At 42.7% G+C, this 18934-nt stretch overlaps 1 protein-coding gene and 1 pseudogene across 1 annotated transcript in view; one reads left to right on the forward strand and one right to left on the reverse strand.

The window, feature by feature from the left end:
- Nucleotides 1–1271: 1271 nt before the first annotated feature.
- On the forward strand, nucleotides 1272–4121 carry LOC105728887 (major facilitator superfamily domain-containing protein 12-like; annotated as a pseudogene).
- Nucleotides 4122–15095: 10974 nt separating this feature from the next.
- The window catches only part of MRPL42 (mitochondrial ribosomal protein L42), a 48682-nt gene continuing 44843 nt past the window's right edge, over nucleotides 15096–18934 (reverse strand). The window contains exon 7 of the transcript XR_010342944.1: nucleotides 15096–15429. The gene's annotated coding sequence lies outside the window, so the exon portion shown is untranslated. The remainder of the gene's footprint in view (nucleotides 15430–18934) is intronic.

Below are 18934 nucleotides of genomic sequence, written 5' to 3' on the forward strand. Positions count from 1 at the left end.
CAATAGCCTTACTTACAGTAACAGCATGTTGTTAAATGTGTCTTTCAATTCAGCACCTCCACTCTGGCCACTCAGAGAGTAAAAATGCCCCACAGTTGTGCATTTCCATGTGGGAAACAAATTTTATTGATGGAAGAGCATTATGGACTCTAATTTTTTTCTGGAACAACTTTTTTTTTTTGAGATGGAGTTTCACTCTTGTCACCCAGGCTAGAGTGCAATGGCACATTCTCAGCTCACTGCCACCTCCACTTCTCAGGGTTCAAGCCATTCTCCTGCCTCAGCCAGCCAAGTAGCTGGGATTACAGGTGCCCACCACAACGCCCAGCTAATTTTTTTTGTATTTTTAGTAGAAACCGGGTTTTACCAAGTTAGCCAGGCTGGTCTTCAACTCCTAACCTCAGGTGATCCGCATGCCTCGGCCTCCCAAAGTGCTAGGATTACAGGAGTGAGCCACCACATCTGGCCTCTGGAACAACTTTCTACCAAAAAAACAGTCCCACTTTCCAAGAAACGCAATGCCGTCTTGAGAATGCCCCCAGTACCCGGTGTTCCAGAAGATAAACCAAGGGGAAGAAACACCAGGAACAAATGTCTTGGCCTCCTTCAAGGTGAAATATTTGCTAACTGCATTGCCTTGTTGTCTTATTTGGATCGGAAGCCTGTTTAGCAGGAATTTGGTTTACATAATGGTCTGTTTAGGACAAGAATGATCAAGATTGAAGTTTAAGCTTTTCTCTTTCCTGGAAGCCAGGCAGCCTGAACGTCATTGATTGCCTGATCATTTCCCCTCTTGCTGTGTCCAGGTCATGAAGAAATCCATGATGAGAACACAGAGGGTTTCTTCTCTGGGTGATCAAATGGGACTTTACCAAAGTAGAGAAGAAAATCCGCAGTGGGGTATAGAGCAGTCATCATTTATGCATCCAACAGTGGTTTGTTGAGTGCTTACTATCTGCCAGAAGCTAGGCTAGGCACTGTGTGAATAAAACAAACACATCTGCCCTAGTGACGCTTGCTGCTGCACGAGAAGCAAACATTAAACAAATATTCATACATGTCAATATAGAGCCACAGTCTTGGTAAGTACTAGGGCATCAAGAACACAGAGTTGGGAATGCCTGTAATATGGGTCTTTACCTTAATGTCAGTGTTTACATCTGAAGAGTGAGTCAAGGTTAACAGGAGGAGAAACAAGGAAGCATGTTTCGGGCAGAGGGAAGAACATAGAGGGTGAAGTTCAGAGTTAAGGGAAGTGGCAAGCATGCAGGATGTCTCCAGAGAGACAGTCAGGACTATACAGGACCTTAGGTTTGGGTCTTCATCCTAAAAACAATGGGTCTTTAGACTTTCAAAGGCTCTATGATCTGGTGAGTCTACTCATAGGCAATTACCTGAGAGAAATGAAAACTTGTATTCACAAAGGACTTGAAGACAAATATTCATAGCAGGCTTAAAATAGCTCCAAGCTGGAACCAACCCAAATGTCAATCAACAGGATAGTGGATAAATAAATTGCCATAGGCCAGGCACAGTGGCTCATGCCTGAAATCCCGGCACTTTGGGAGGCTGAGGTGGGCACATCACCTGAGGTCAGGAGTTCAAGACCAGCCTGCCAACGTGGTGAAACCCTGTCTCTACTAAAAATACAAAAATTAGCTGGTTGTGGTAGTACATGCCTATAATCTCAGCTACTTGGGAGGCTGAGGCAGGAGAATAGCTTGAACCCAGGAGGCAGAGGTTGCAATGAGCCCAGATACGCGCCACTGCACTGTAGCCTGGTTACCTGGGTGACAGAGTGAGACTCTGTCTCAAAAAAAAAAAAAAAAAAAAAAGCCATATATTCATACAGCATTCACACTCAACATTGAAAAGGAACAGCCTACTGATCACACACCACCACAGGAGAATCTCAGAAAGATTATGTACAGTAAAATTAGCATGGCACAAAAAAGTCTATCTTGTATGACTATGTTTGCATGAAATCAAAAAATAGACAAAAATCAGAAATGGTTGCCTCTGGGGTTGGGGGTAAGAAGAGGTTGAAATGGGGAGCAAGGGAACTTTCTGAGATGATGGGATAGTCTATGATCTTGTTTAGGGTGGTGGTTTCACAGGTATATCCAATTATCAAAACTCGTCAAACTGTACTGAAGATCTGTGCATAAAAAGTTTTAAAAAATGAAATACACATGCTAAAGCGTTGAAAGCACAGAAGTGACATCAGATTTGCACTGCAAATCAAGCACCCTGGCTTTGGTCTAGAGAAGGATTAGGGGCCAGAATGGAAGTGGATAGACCACTTCCATTCTCTCCTTGATGTGAATGACCTAGGGGCCAGGATACCCTAGAGCATTAATGAATGTCAGCCCCTCGCCTGAATTTAATATAGATTTCAGACTTCCCCTGGCTGACTCCCCTGGGAACCGTTCAAAACAGCTGTCAAAGGACAGCAAGGAGAATTTAGCTGGAGAAAAAAGGCTGGGAAGCTGGGGTAAGACACCTAAGGAAGCTACAGGAAAAAAAGACAGATTGAACCAAACTTCGATTACATAGAATCTTTCAAGGCGGGGTTAATCATATTTGTTTTTAATATTTCAGAACTGTCGAATGTCTCCTTGGGTTCTCTTCCTCATAGCTACAATTTCCTTCTGAAATTAAGAAATCTAGCAGACCAGGCCAGGCAGTGGCTCACCCTTATAATCCCAGCGCTTTGGGAGGCCGAGGCAGGCAGATCACTTGAGGTTAGGAGTTCGAGACCAGTCTGGCCAACATGGTGAAACTCCATCTCTACGAAAAATACAAAAAAATCATCCAGGCGTGGTGGCACATACCTCTAATCCTAGCTATTCAGAGGCTAGGGTACGAGAATTGCTTGAGCCCAGGAGGCAGAGGTTGCAGTGAGCTGAGATCATGCCACTGCACTCCAGCCTGATCTACAGAGCAAAATAAATAAATAAATAAATAAATAAGAAATTTAACAGACTGAAACTGGCTAATGCAATAGGAAGGCAAAGATTATCTTTAATCCATAGTTGGAAATAACAGAATTAAAATGAGATAAAACAGAGTCAGTTTATGTCTCAAAAAGATCATGGGCAAAATTAAAGCAATGAAAGACGATTTGAGGGCAGGAGGGTTAGTTTGCAGAATCACATGTAGGATCCTAAAGGGTGGACAAGGTTTGAAAGGCACTTGCTGAAAGTTTAAAAGCAGTTAAGAATCTTTTGGTTGTCATGAGAAGGTGGAGCTCAGTGCACTCAGGTATATGTTCACCTGGTGGCCAACATCACCGTCTACGGCGCCGCCTGGCTCCTGCTGCACCTGCAGGGCTCGTCGCGGGCAGAGCCCACCCAGGACATCAGCATCAGCGACTAGCTGGGGGGCCAGGACGTACCCATGTTCCGGAACCTGTCCCTGCTGGTGGTGGGTGTCGGCGACGTGTTCTTGCTGCTGTTCCACCCAGGCACCCAGGAGAGGCGCTGGCCGCGCGCAGAGGAGCCTGGCCAGCACAGCCCCCTGTTGGCCCCCGCCGTCGCCCAGCCCCGCTGCTCTGGAAGCACTGGGCTTCTGGGAGCCAGTTTTCTACCAGGTGGGCATCGTGAACCTGTCTCAGACCTACATGTGTGTACCTCGCCTATTCTCTCAATCTGCCCAAGAAGCTCATCACGACCATTCCCCTGGTGATGTACCTCAGCGGCTTCTCCTTCCTCATGAAGCCCAACAACCAGTGCATCGGGAGGAACATGACCTACTTCTCGGGCCAACTGGTGATCCTGGCGTTTGCCGCGGAGTGGCGCTCGCGGAGGAGCTGGGCGTGGCTGTGTACGCAGCGGCTGTGCCGCGGGACTCCAGCTGTGCCACCATCCTTGTCACCTCGCTGGCCATGACGGGCGACCTCATGAGCTTCTCGGATAAAGTGGCCAACGGGCTGGTAGTCATGGTCATCCAGAGCCTGCACCCCTGCCCCTGGGAGTCTGCTGCACGGCCTGAGTGAGTTTCTACCACTGGGCGATGGTGGCCGTGACGGAGGCGTGGGCGTGGCCACTGCCCTGCGTCTCTACAGCCTCCTGCTGTGGCCCGTCCTCCTGTGACGCTGGGACCCTGACGCCTGGCCCTGACTCCTGATGGCCTCCTGCACCTGTGCTAAGGAACCGCGTGGACACACAAGGATGGCCCCCGGGGAGAAGCCCCCACTGCCCCTCACTCTTCTCTGAACCTCCACCCTCCATCCTCGCCAGCTCCTGGGGATGGGGATCCGGGTGAGGGCGGCCGGGATGCCTGCCAGGGCCTTCTGAATCCAGGGGTTCACAGGGACCCATGGGCTTTGAGGGTGCCCCATTCTCAACTCTAATCCATCCCAGCCCTCTGGAGGATTTGGGGTGCCCCTCTTGGCAGGGAGCAGGAAGTAGGAATTCCAGAGGGGTCTAGGGGAACCCTAACCGTGAGCTCAGCCCATTTCACCCCTCACCTCTGGCCTGGGTGTCTCCAGATGCTGTCAGGGCCCCCTCCAGATGACTGGAGCCTGCAGGAGACCCAGTTGCAGAGCGGTGGGCTGGACCTGGACCCTGCTATGGTGGTAGGCTTGGTGGACTGTGCTAGCAGCAAAAGAAGAGTTGATGGCAAAACAAACAAACAAAAGGAATCTTTTGGTTTTAAGTAACAGAAAGATCCATTTGAATGGGCTTTAGCAGAAAAGTTACTTTTTTGGCTCAGGTAATTAGCAAGTAATTAGGACCTGGTTTCCCTTTCTCCATCTCTCAGAGGACCTTTGGGCTGACTTAATTCTCAGATAATCTTTTCATGGTCATAAGATGGCTGCAGAAATGCCAGCCTCATAGTCCCTCAAGGTCATGTCCAACAGAGAGAAAAACTTATCTGTTGGTGGCATTCATAAAAGTCTTGAGCTGTCCTCTAATTGTACTGGCTTAGGTCATGTGCCCACTTCAGGAACACATACGCAGGTTGTCTTGGCCTGGGGCCGTGACTCTGCTCCTAATGCAGGGGGTCAGAGTGCCACTGAGATCTCAGACTGCAAATGGAGAAATGGTGAATCCCAGAAGGAAATAGGAGGCTGATGCTCTACGAATGTGTGGACAAAACAAAAATAAACAAACAAAAACTACTGGTGCAACGATTAACCCTGCTGTTATAAGCAAACTCAGGATTCTTTTCAAAGAACAAAACCGCTAACCAGCTTAGATAGCTGTCTTTGAAATTAGCACTTGTCTGGACAAACACAAGGATTAGGGTTTCTGCTTAGCCTTAGGAACTTGGAAATATAAAAGAGCAAATAGGGACAGTCCAACCTATTAAAATAAGTCATGGTTAGAGATACTATGAGCTTCAGTAGGTATCTGGGAAATTTTATGTAACTTAAGGGAAGAAAATAAGAAAGTGATGTATGTACTTTTTCTTACAAATGATTTACTTCTTGTTGCTTTAGAGAAGAAAGTATTTGAGTAAAGTGATAATATACATTCAGTGCAATCATGTGATAGAAGTGGAAATATAATTTAGACTAAGGCGATCCATAAGAAAGAGATCCTTGGGGGGTTGCCTGGATAAATGTTCTAATATTAGGTAAAGATAGAAAAAATAATTTTGAACAATTGCTGCTTTTATTAGGAAAAATTCATCACCCATTTGTGACCACTTTATTTCTTAGCATTTTGGGTGGGATATATGAGATACTTATCAAAAGGAAGTTAGCTTTTGACACTTATCAAAAGGAAGTTAGCTTTTGACAATGTAAATTAAAACCAAGCTTATTTGAAGTCACTTTGTGAGCGTGGTCTCTCTTTTTTTGGTGAAATGTGATTGAAACCCAAAGTCAAACTAGCTGAGGCCGAAAGGAATCTGTGTTGGAAGAGAGGCTCACATGATTCTGAGACAGCAAGAGCACACTGGGGCCTCACAGACCAGGATCAGAGGTTCCAACACTGCCTGGAAGCTTCTCTCTTCATCTGTTTCTCTTGAGCTGGCTTCTTCCTAGGAACTGTGCCACAAACAAACCTCATGTCCTCTGTCTCTGTTGGTCCTAGAAAGAGAATAACCCTCTTGGGCCAGCTTTGGTTTTTCAAATCCTGAGAAAGGACCCTCCTTGGCCTGGTGTGAGTCATGTGCTTACCAAGGACCAAAACACCGTAAATGGGTCAGCCCTACTTAATATACTCACCTCAAGTCCAATCTGCTATGGCCAGGAGGGGGAATCCCCTTGTGAGGCATTTCTGGAAGGAAAATGGGCATTTCCCAGAGCAAACATGCTTCGGATGCTTCAGCCTTCTTTGGAAGATTTTAGTTCAATTAATAGAACCGACACATTCCATTATTTCCTTAATAATGAAAAATATTAAAGTCAATAAAATAATTCTCACTTTAATAAACAAAGTGATAACTGCTTTGTTTATACAAAGCTGGTGTATATATATACACCAGGATAAAATTCTCAGCACAGGTAGCTTTCCCGAACATTTCAAAGGTGACTTCAGGTTTTGCTTGGTGCCCAGCCTGAGCAGATGGCCTCTTTCCTCTGCGTGAGCACTTCGTGTCTACTGGGAGGCAGAGCTTCCACATTTCTTAAAAAACGAATCCTAACCTTAGGAGCTCTATTTGCTACTCTGGGACTTAAGGTCAAATCATCTTTAAACCTGCTTCTGACATTAAGCTTCAGTTTGCTGCTGTTTTTGAGACAGTCTATCGCTCTGTTGCCCAGGCTGGAGTGCAGTGGCACAATCTTGGCTCGCTGCAACCTCCGCCTCCCAGGCTCAAGTGATTCTTGCTCCTCAGCATCCCGAGTGGCTGGGATTAGAGGCACGCGCCACCATGCCCAGCTAATTTTTGTATTTTTAGTAGAGAAGGGGTTTTACCATGTTGGCCAGGCTGGTCTCAAACTCCTGACCTCAGTTGATCTACCCACCTTGGCCTCCCAAAGTGCTGAGATTACAGGTGTGAGCCACCACGCCTGACCTTAAGCTTCAGTTCTGATCATACCATCTCTGCTTTGCATGTTTTTTGTTTTTTGGTTTTGAGACAGGGTTTTACTTTGTTGCCCTGGGTCAGTGCAGCAACCTCAAGCTCCCAGGCTGAAGGGATCCTCCCACCTCACCCTCCTGAGTAGCTGGGACTATAGGTACCTGCCACCATGCCTGGCTTATTTTTTATTTTTCGTAGAGAAAAGGTCTCTCTATGTTGCCCAGGCTGGTCTCAAACTCCTGGGCTCAAACAATCCTCCCACCTTGGCCTCCCAAAGTGCCAGGATTACAGGCATGAGCCACCATGCCTAACGATGTTTTGCTCATCTTTACCTGAGCCAGATATCCCGTCCTTCCAGTCCCACAGGTGATCACACAGCCATAACCCTTCACAGACAAGCTTCTTAAAAGGAATGGTGCACCAGATCTTGGTTTCTAGATATCACTTTCCACTAAAAGGATACAGGACTCCTTAGAGAAATGGCTGATTCCAGGGCTAAGGAAGGAAAGTGTAAGAGAAGCCTGAACATTGTGACAGGAAATAAAGAGGTGCTCCAAAAATGATGAGGATATATATCAAATAGCTTGAAGGGCTACCTTACTTGACTTTTTAGCAGCCTATAAAACTACTAATCTCATCCTCCTCCTTGAAACTCTCTCCTCTAACTTCTGATTATTTTTCCTCAATGATAACTTCTTCTAAGAGTCTTTTCTGGGTATCTCATTTTCTGCCCATCCCATAAGTATATGGGATGTTCTTTGCTGCTCTGTCCTCAGCCCTTTTCTTTTCTCATTGTTTTCCTTCTCTGGGTGCTCTCTGCCAATCTTACAGCTTCAACTATTATATACACAGTGGGCTGGGTGCAGTGGCTCATACCTGTAATCCCAACACTTTAGGAGGCCGAGAAAGGCAGATTGCTTGAGCCCAGGGCTTCGAGACCATCCTTGGTAACATGGTGAAACTCCATCTCTAATAAAAATAGAAAAATGAGCAAGGTGTGATGGTATGTGCCTGTAGTCCCAGCTACTTGGGAGTCTGAGGTGGGAGGATTGCTTGGGCACAGGAGGTCAAGGCTGCAGTGAGCCAAGATAGTGCCACTGTACTCCAGCCTGAGGAACAGAGATCCTGCCTCAACAACAAAAAAGCTCTCAAATACATATTTCTGAGTGTATTATGTGTAGGTACAGATAGATAGGTAGGTAGGTAGGTGGGTGGGTGGATGGATGGATGGATGGATGGATGGATAAATAGATAGATATTCAGCACAGAAATCTCTCTTGCACTCCAGAGCCATAAATTTATCCAATTACTTCTTGGATATCTCCACTTGGAATAATCCACTAATATCTCAAAGGTAATTTTTAACTGAAGACATATTCTTCTTCTCCTCCAGTATTCTTTATTTCTATTACTGGCACTACTCACACCTGACTGTCCAAGCAAAAAACTCTGACATTATTCTTAATGTCAACACCCTTCAACCAGAGACCATCAGGAACACAACTCGAGCTAAACAAGCTGAGTTTATTACTCATTGCAGCAAAGAACACACAACATGGGGAACCATGGGGTGTCTCAGTAAGACAGTGTTTGGAAGAACCTAGTATAGAATCTGGGATTGGAAGAGGGTCTAAGGAAATGGGTTTGCTCCAGATTGAATACTACCAGAAAGAAAGAGAATTTCATGATTATCTCAAAACATCTTTTCTACAGGGGAGGCAGACTAGAGCTGGGACAAAGCTGTCACTGGTAAAGAAGTAGCAGTTGCTCATTTTAGCTGAAATAGGGTGATGTTTGGTATTTTCTGGATGGCATGGTGATCCTCTTTTTGCCTGTGCTTAGACAAAATTATGAAGTGTAATTGTTTCTTCTCACTTTATTAAGGTCTAAGTCATCTTGTTTAACGTTGGTATTCTGTGAGACTTAAGCCCAACAGGAAAATAACATGGCCTAACTATGAATGCCAAGTCAGCTTTCAGATGTCAAGAGCAGCTTTTCTCCCCACTTTTTCATTAATTACTGTCATTCCCATATAAATTAGTTGCCAACCCCAGTGCAGTGGCTCATGCCTGTAATCCCAGCACTTTGGGAGGCCAGGGCAGGCAAATCATTTGAGGTCAGGAGTTCGAGACCAGCCTGGCCAAAATGGCAAAACTCCATCTCTACTAAAAATACAAAACTTAGCTGGGCATAGTGACGCAAGCCTGTAGTCCCAGCTACTCACGAAGGAGGCTGAGGCATGAGAATTGCTTGAACCCAGGAGGCAGAGGTAGCAGTGAGCCGAGATCGTACCATTGCACCCCAGTCCGGGTGACACAGCAAGATTCTGTCTTAAAAAAAAAAATTAGTTGCCAAGGCCTATTAATTTTTATTTCCTATGTATCTCTGGCACCTCTTAGTCCCCTCTTCTTCCTTAATCCAGGCCATTACTGTCGGTCAGCCGAATGACTCCATCAGTCACTTAGTGTGCCCGGCATGCTGTCATGCTCCTGTTCCAGCCCATCCTCCACTGTAGCTAGAATGAAGGCTCTGAATGCATCACCCCCTGCCAAAAAATCTTTGGTTACATTACCAGCTGTGTTGCTAACATTTAAATGGTAAAATTAAAAATCAGTGAGTTCAGCAATGAAAATAAGCATTTTTCTTTTCTCTCAAAAAGGAATCAAGGGTGGAGAGTATATTTGGAGAAGGAATCAGCTGAGTTTGGAGACTATTTTAATATCCTGATTCCCTCTTAAGAAATGATGACTCAGTGCAAATCAACAGGGTGACATAACTGCTAAAAAAAGTAATGCATTATTAGCACCATTCACAAAAGTATATTATCTACAGTAAAAATATTATGTTGTTCTGGGTAATACATTTTAAGAAATGTATTATTAAAAGAATGTGTCTAGAGGAGGACAACCAGGATAGGGAGGGTTCTGGAAACATGTCATATGAATAATAAGAAAAAATAAAGCTGAAGGAAAAATAAGAAGGAATATAACAAGTATTTTCAAATAGGAGTAAATTTATTTCATATAGATTCAGGGCCATAATCAAGTCTGAGGATTAGAAAACATAAGCAGACTGATTTCAACTCGATATAAGGAAACACTTTCCATTAAAACTGTTCAATAATGGTTGGGTGTGGTGTCTCACGCCTATAATCACAGCACTTTGGGAGGTCAAGGCAGGCAGATCACCTGAGGTCGGGAGTTTAAGACCAGTCTGGTCAACATGGTGAAACCCTGTCTCTGCCAAAAAAAAAATTAGCCAGGTGTGGTGGTGGTTGCCTGTAACGCCAGCTACTCGGGAGGCTGAGGCACAAGAATCACTTAAGCTCAGGAGGTGGAGGTTGCAGTGAGCCGAGATTTCATACTGCACTCCAGCCTGGGTGACAGAGAAGATGCCATCTCATTTAAAAAAAAAAAAAAAAAAAGGCCAGGTGCAGTGGCTCATGCCTGTAACCCCAGCACTTTGGGAGGCCAACGCAGGCGGATCACAAGATCAAGACATCAAGACCATCCTGGCCAACACAGTGAAACCCCATCTCTACTAAAAATACAAAAAAATTAGCTGGGCGTGGTGACACGTGCCTGTAGTCCCAGCTACCTGGGAGGCTGAGGCAGAAGAATCACTTGAACCTGCGAGGCAGGGGTTGCAGTAAGCCAAGATCATGCCACTGCACTCATCTGGTGACAGAGTGAGACTCTGCCTCAAAAAAAGAAAAAAAAAAGAAAACTGTCCAATAATGGAGTTAGATCCTTGGAAACATAGTGAACTCCTAGTTACTAAAAGGATTCAAGAGAAAGCTGAATAATCTTCCAGAAAGTACACTATAAAACAGGAGTCAGGTGGGTGCAGTAGCTCACACCTGTAATCCCAGCACTTTGGGAGACTGAGGCAGGTAGGTGATGATTTCTGGAGTTCAAAACCAGCCTGGCCAATATGATGAAACCTCATCTCTATTAAAAATTAGCTGGGCGTGGTGGCGTGCACCTGCAGTCCCAGCTACTTGGAAGGCTGAGGCTGAAGAATCGCTTGAACCGGAGGTGAAGGTTGCAGTAAGCCAAGATTGAGCCACTTGCACTCCAGCCTGGGCGACAGAGCAAGACTCCGTCTCAAAAACAAAACAAAGCAAAAAATCAGGAGTCGCTGAACTATCTGTGATGAAGGGATAGTTCCTTAATCCATTGTGGTCCAGTACTTTTATAAATTATAATAAAGTGAAATTAGTAGAATGAAAAGAAAAAAACATTTTTAAAAAAGCTCTAATTTTTAATTATCTTAATGGATATAAAATTAAATTTCAGTAAGTAGAATTGGAACATACATAAAAGTGAAAGAGAAAAGCTAATTGAAAAACTGGTTTTCACTGAAAATGTGAATTTAAGATTAATATAGAGAATTTCTATAACTCAACTTGTCATTCTTCAATCATAACTGAAGATTACAATTGAAGTAGTGATTCTGTTTATTAGACCATTAATATGGTCTTTGAATAAACACAATGCATATTAAAAGTTTTTAGGGCAAGCGAGGTAGCTCACACCCATAATCCCAACACTTGGTGGGGCCAACATGGGAGGATCACTTGAGGCCAGGAGTCTGATACCAGCCTGGGTAATATAGGGAGATCCAGTGTCTACAAAAAATAAATTAACCAGGTGTGGCGGCAGACACCTGAAGCTCTAACTGCAGGCTGAGGTGGGAGGATTGCTTGAGCCCAGAAGTTCAAGGTTACAGTGAGCGATGTATGATTGCACCACTGCACTCCAGCCTGGGCAATAAAATGAATGAGACCCTCTCGCTCTCTTAAAAAAAAAAAAAAAAAAAAAATACATGTGACAAATGAGCTTGTTTCTTTCTCGTTAAAATACGTAGTCCAGGTTAGACAATAATGCTACTCTCATGGAGCAATGTATATCTAAACTGTTTCCACATTTTGCTTTAATATTATTCATAAGATGAAACCAGATTTACATAGTGATAATGGTGGGAATGGGAAAAAATTTTTTTAAATAATTTCAGCATACTCAGAATATTCACTTTTAACTTTTATCCAAAATGAAGCAAGTGGTGTGGTATCTTCAAAATTCATTTTTAATCCCTCATTAGTTGCCTGTTAGAACAATGTAGCATATAAATTTATAATTAAATTTAAATCCTCTTTCGATGAAATAAATGGATTCCAGATCTATGAATTTGCCATATGTAGGCATTCTTTTGTTAGAAAATAAAACTTCAAGCATTCTATCAAATTCACAATAGTTTGATTACTTCTTACAGATATGCAGTATCAGTATCAAGATAATCACCAACTTCAATGATGATTGTTAAATTATGGAACATGTAATAACAATCTGTAGAAACTCTGATCTTTCAAGTTTCTACCTTTTGCTTTTGCTCTTTGATTTTATCTGCCATTGAAAAACATGTTGCTTTCCTGCCTTGTATGAAAGAAATCTGAAGCTATCAGAAGTGTCTTCAGATAATTGATGGTAACTCTAGCTGGCCAATTTATATCTTTATTATTTTATTTTGAGACAAGAGTTTCACTCTTCATTCAGCCTAGTGTGCAGTGGCACAATCTTGGCTCACTGCAACCTCCACCTCCAGGATTCAGGTGATTCTCCTGCCTCAGTATCCCAAGTAGCTAGGATTACAGGTGTGTGCTACCATGCCTAGCTAATATTTGTATTTTCAGTAGAGGTGGGGTTTCACCATGTTGGCTAGGTTGGTCTGGAACTCCTGACCTCAGATCTGCCTGCATTGGCCTACCAGAGTGCTGGGATTATAGGCATGAGCCACTGCACCTGGCCCAATGTATATTTTTATAAAGCTGAAACCAAACTGGCTTCTTGCAGCAATAAAAGTTCAAATATGTTCAACAGAACTTTCCTTCTAGATAACCATCATATCTCTAAATGTAATCAGTTGTTTAAGTTTTCCAAACTATTACATAATAAAAAGAATAATCTCAAACTTGTTGCATTAGCCATTACACAAGTTACAGTCTTTACTAAGTCACTGAGAATACCAGTACAGTTCAGTTGATACGCTTTTTCTACCAAGACTTTTTCAAATATAGAGTATGTTGATTTACATTCTAGGACAAGTTCCTTAATTTAGGGAACTATTCCAGAATGTTTTCTTACCACTGCAGCTATTCATCCAATTGTATTCCTACACAAAGCTTCAAACCGCATTTATTGACAATTTATTTCACATTTTTCTGTTGTTTAGAGTTAGCTATTTTTTGGCAACAAAGCAGAAAAAAGAGAATTCTTCCTTCATATTACTATCATATTCAAATAGCATGTAAATTAAATAATTGCCATATTAGCAGTATCTATATATTAATGGTACATCAAACAAGTTGCAAGAGAAGGTAATTTATTAGCTTTCTTTGTTCTACAGGTTGGTCTTTTTGGATATTTCAAGTGTTGACAGGGATGTTGACACTTATTCATTGCTGGGGGAATGCAAAATGGTATAGCCTCTCTGTAGGACAGTTTGGTGGTCTTTTACAAAACTCAACATTCTCTTATCATTCATCCAATAGTCGTGCTCTTTGGTATTTACCCAAAGGAGTTGAAAGCTTAAATGGACACAAAAACCTACACATGGATGTCTATAGCAATTTTATTCATAATTGCCAAAACTTGGAAGCAACTAAGAAGTCCTTTAGCAGGGGAGTGGATAAACTGTGGTACACCCAAACAATGGAGTATTACTCAACGCTAAAAGAAATGAGCTATCAAGCTGTGAACAGACATAGAGGAAACATGCATATTACCAAGTAAAAGAAACCAATGTGAAAAGGCTATATACTGTATGATTCCGTTTATATGACATTCTGGAAAAGGAAAAACTTATGGAGACAGTGAAAAGACCAGTGGTAGCCAGGAGTTAGTGGGGAGGACAGGATGAACACGCAGAGCTGAGGGTGTTTAGGATAGTATAAAGACTGTGTGTGACACTCTAAAGGTGGATGCATGTCATTATACATTTGTTCAAACCCATAGATTGTACAACACCAAGAGTGAACCCTAATGGCAACTATAGGCTTTGGGTGAGAATGATGTGTCAGTGTAGGTTTATTAATTGTAACCAATGTGCCATTCTGCTGGGGGATGGTAATAATGAGGGAGGCTGAGCATGGGGGAGGGGAGCACTGAGGATCTATAAGTTATTTCTGTACCTTCCTCTCAATTTTGCTGTGAACCTAAAACTGCTTTTAAAAACCAAAGTTTTGGCCAGGCGCGGTGGCTCATGCCTATAATCCCAGCACTTTGGGAGGCCGAGACGGGTGGATCACGAGGTCAAGAGATCGAGACCATCCTGGTCAACATGGTGAAACCCCGTGTCTACTAAAAATACAAAAATTAGCTCGGCATGGTGGCGCATGCCTGTAGTCCCAGCTACTCAGGAGGCTGAGGCAGGAGAATTGCTTGAACCCAGGAGACGGAAGTTGCGGTGAGCCGAGATCGCGCCATTGCACTCCAGCCTGGGTAACAAGAGCGAAACTCCGTCTCAAAAAAAAAAAAAAAAAACCAAAGTTTTTTTTTGTTTTTTAAAGAGATGAGAGTCTCACTATGTTGCCCAGGCTGGAGTGCAGTGGCTATTTACAGGTGCAGTCCCACTACTGAACAGCACAGGAGTTTTTATCTGCTTCATTTTTGATCTAGGCCAGTTCAACCCTCCTTAGGCAACCCTAGGTCCCAGTGACCCAGGAGGTCACCATATTTATGCTGAACTTAGTGCAAACACCTGATTGGCATAGCTCACTACAACCCAGAATTCCTGGACTCAAGTGAGCCTCCTGTCTTAGCTTCCTGAGTAGCTGGGTCTATAGGTACGTACCACTGTGCCTGGCAAAAAGTCTTTTTTTTTTTTTTTTTTTTAATTTTTGAGACAGTCTCGCTCTGTCACCAGGCTGGAGTGCAGTGGTGCAATTTGAGCTCACTGCAACCTCTGCCTCCCAGCTTCAAGTGATTATTCTGACTCAGCCTCCTGAGTAGCTGGGATTACAGGCATGCATCACCATGCCCAGCTAATTCTGTATTTTTAGTAGAGACAGGGTTTCACCACGTTGGCCAGAATGGTCTCGATCTCTTGACCCTGTGATCTGCCCGCCTCGGCCTCTGAAAATGTTGGGATTACAGGCGTGAGCCACTGTGCCTGGCCTGCATAAAGTCTTTTTTAAGTGCTAAGAAAAAAAAAAGAGCAAGTGATTTGAACGGATAGTTCCCCAAAGATATGCGTGCCCAAGTATATGAATACAAATTTAATGTTATTGATCATCAGAGAAATGCAAATGAAAACCATCAGATTATTACCTGACCAACATGGTGAACCCCCATCTCTACTGTAGTCCCAGCTGCTTGGGAAGCTGAGGCAGGAGAATCACTTGAACCCGGTAGGCGGAGGTTGCAGTGAGCTGAGATCGTGCCATTATACTCCAGCCTGGGCAACAAGAGCGAAACACTTAGAAAAAAAAGACATTCTTGCTGAATTGAGGACTCAGAACAGGCTGGGTGTGGTGGCTCACCCTTGTAATCCCAGCACTTTGGGGGGCCAAGGTGGGTGTATCACCTGAGGTCAGGAGTTTGAGATCAGCCTGGCCAACATGGTGAAACCCCGTCTCTACTGAAAATACAAAAAATTACCTGGGTGTGGTGGTGCACACTTGTAATCCCAGCTACTCAGGAGACTGAGGCAGGAGACTCGCTTGAGCCTGTGAGGTGGAGCTTGCAGTGAGCCAAGATGGAGTCACTGCACTCCAGCCTGGGCGACAGAGTGAGACCTTGTCTCAAATAAATAAATTAAAAAAAGACTCAGAAGTAATGCTAAGGTTTCTACTTTCTGTTCTCATATCTAATAAGAACTGTGAGACTCTGCCTCCATTGCTCCATTTAAAAACAAGAGCTCATTTACAAGCAACATGGCAAGAATTTAAGCAGTCATGATTGTGAAGCATTTCTGCAGGAGGATGCTATTTAAGTATGAGGTTGTTACTAAATCAAAATGAATGCTTTTGTGCAAAACTAGAAAGCACATTACATATTGTCCCTGAGCATTTCTTCCCAGTGCATTCAAAATATTCTCACATTCAGAAGGTTAAACAGCACATTAAAAAATAGGGGGCTGATGGCTGAGCTCAATTGGGAAGATCTTTCTTTGGTGCTAAAATGCTTGAAAATTATTTTGGGAAGACTATGAGCAAGTTATTTTGAACTTCTGGGAAAAAAAAATCTGAGGGAGCATTCCCTTTGCTTAAAAGCAAAGGAGACATTTATTTATGCCTTTAGCAAATAAAATAGTTTGCTTACTACCAGTGTTTGTGGGCTGATATTCAACTTGACTTATCTTCCGGAAATTTTAAAAACACACACTGAAACTGAAAAAGTACTCTTTGAGTAAGGGTTTACCTGAAGTGCCCAGATCCATTCAAAATGAGGGCACAGAATATCTTTTTTTTCTTCTTGAACATTTTTGGAATCTAATTAAAGATGCTTCTTAGAATATGTGGAAACCACACATGGTATTTTGCATATCACTATCATTCCAGTTCTAATCTTATTAGGTAATTAGCTATAGGCAAGTAGAATTAGGGCATGATGTGACGCAGATGTTAATGAGTTGCTGAGAAACTACATACTCTATTCCTAGGAAAACACACAAACACACATTCTCAAAATTCTATATAATTTCAGGAATTTCCTAGATATCCCCACCCCAAATCCCATTCATGAAATCCTTAGCTCAAAATCCTGTGCACTAGAGCAATTTCTTTTACAAAACCATATTCAGATGCCTGTGAAGCAATGAATGTGTTAGGCAATGTTAGGCGGTAGGAACAGCGATACACCTAGTCAGACAGGGTCCCTAGAAGTCATGGAGCTTAAAGTCTAGTAGGGGAGATGGAGATTTATCGAATAATCACATAAAAAGATGCCTAATTACAAACTTTGATTAAGTGCTATGGAGAGATACACAGTATTGCAGGTTAACAATGGAATCTAATCCAGTTCCTCTAAAGAAGTTACATTTGAGGGTCCATATAATGTTGTGCAGGGAAGGTAAAGGAAACACAGTATGGTAAAGTGCTGCAAAGGAAATACGGCAATAATAAGGGTTCTTATAGGTTTAAGCTAGGACCTGAAACTTGTATACTTCATATGCTTTGAAATGAGACATATACTAAATTTAAAGTGGCTGATCAAATTAAAACATTTTCCATTCCCTGCCTGCTAAATTGAAAAAGATTTTTTAAAATTCTAATAGAAGTAAAATAAAATATTTCCATATACTGCTGTCAGAAGTATGCAGTTCAGGCCAGGCGCGGTGGCTCATGCCTGTAATCCCAACACTTTGAGAGGCCAAGGCGGTTGAATCACTTGAGGTCAGAAGTTCGAGACTAGCCTGACCAACATGGTGAAAACCCATCTCTACTAAAAATACAAAATTAGCCAAGCATGGTGTTGCACACCTGTAATCCTAGCTACTTGGGAGTCTGAGGCAGGATAACTGCTTGAACCCAGAAAGTGGAGGTTTCAGTGAGCCAAGATTGCGCCACTGCACTCCAACCTGGGCACCTGGGCAGAGCAAAACTCCATCTCCAAAAAAAAAAAAGTAAGCAGTTGAAACCACTGACTTTAAAAATGGATGCCTTCTGATTCCACACTTACAGAAACAAATCTAAGAAAACAGTAGTGACCTTGCCAGCTTCTAATGAGATTATAAGAAAATAAAAAATAAATTTAAAAAATTTTGAAAAAAAAGAAAATGGTAATAATCCACCAGGATGTTAATAACAGCATTATTTACAAGATGAAACAAACAGAAACAAAGAGTATGTCTAATAGTAGGGAGTAAATTATGACAATCCAGATTATAGAATAATATGCACCGATTAAATCAGAGTATTTACTGATATGGAAAAAATTCCTATTAAGTGAAAAAAGTATTACAAAATAGCATATGTTGGCCGGGCACGGTAGCTCACGTCTGTAATTCCAGCCCTTTGGGATGCTGAGGCAGGTGGATCACAAGGTCAGGAGCTTGAGACCAGCCTGACTAACATGGGAAACCCCATCTCTATTTTAAAAAAAAAAAAAAAGGGGAAAAGGTTATGAGCTCTCATTTTTATTTTTGAAATATATTTTGCAGAGAAACACAAAGGAAAAAGGTATACAACGTTAACAATATTATCTTTAAAAAAAATAAAATAAGGCTGGACCCAGTGGCTCACACCTGTAATCCCACACTTTGGGAGGCTGAGGCGGGTGGATTGCTTTGAGCCCACGAGTTCAAGACCAGCCTCGGCAACATAGCAAAACCCTATCTCTATAAAAAGATGAAAACAATTAGTCAGGTGTGGTGGCACAGGTGTGTAGTCCCAGTAATTCAAGAGGCTGCGGTGAGAGGACTGCTTGAGCCCAGGATATTGAGGTTGCAGTGTGCTGTAATTGTGCCACTGCAATCCATCCTAGGTGACAGAGCGAGACCTTGTCTTAAAAAAAAAAAATCAATTTTTGTTATTGGCCTACTCAGAATATTCCAGCACTTAATTTCACTATTACCATTTATTCTCTTAGTCATTCTCTACTAAGGAACATCCAAATTCTCTGCTAATTAAGTGCTTTTAAAGTCACATTTGGGTGAGATATTCAAACTAAACCCTGGGTGAGAGTGCCCTCTGGTGGTTTCACCAATAATGCTTGAACAAGAACTGTGTAGTGCGTTTTTCATGAAGCTAACTGTATTTAATTTAAAGAAACATTCCACTTTATGAATTTTAAAATGTCTGCAAGACAAACAAATAAATAGATCTTTCATAAAATGGTAGTGATGGTGGATAACAGGTTCTTATCCCTGGGGGCGGGGGAGAGTGGCTGGTGGAACAGAGAGCAGGTGATGCTGGTGATGAAATATGTGCTTATTTAGCAAAATTAAAAATCAGCAACCC

Source organism: Aotus nancymaae, unplaced genomic scaffold, assembly GCF_030222135.1.
Source record: "Aotus nancymaae isolate 86718 unplaced genomic scaffold, 86718_ANA_hifiasm-v0.15.2.pri h1tg000016l, whole genome shotgun sequence".
Classification (NCBI taxonomy): Eukaryota; Metazoa; Chordata; class Mammalia; order Primates; family Aotidae; genus Aotus; species Aotus nancymaae.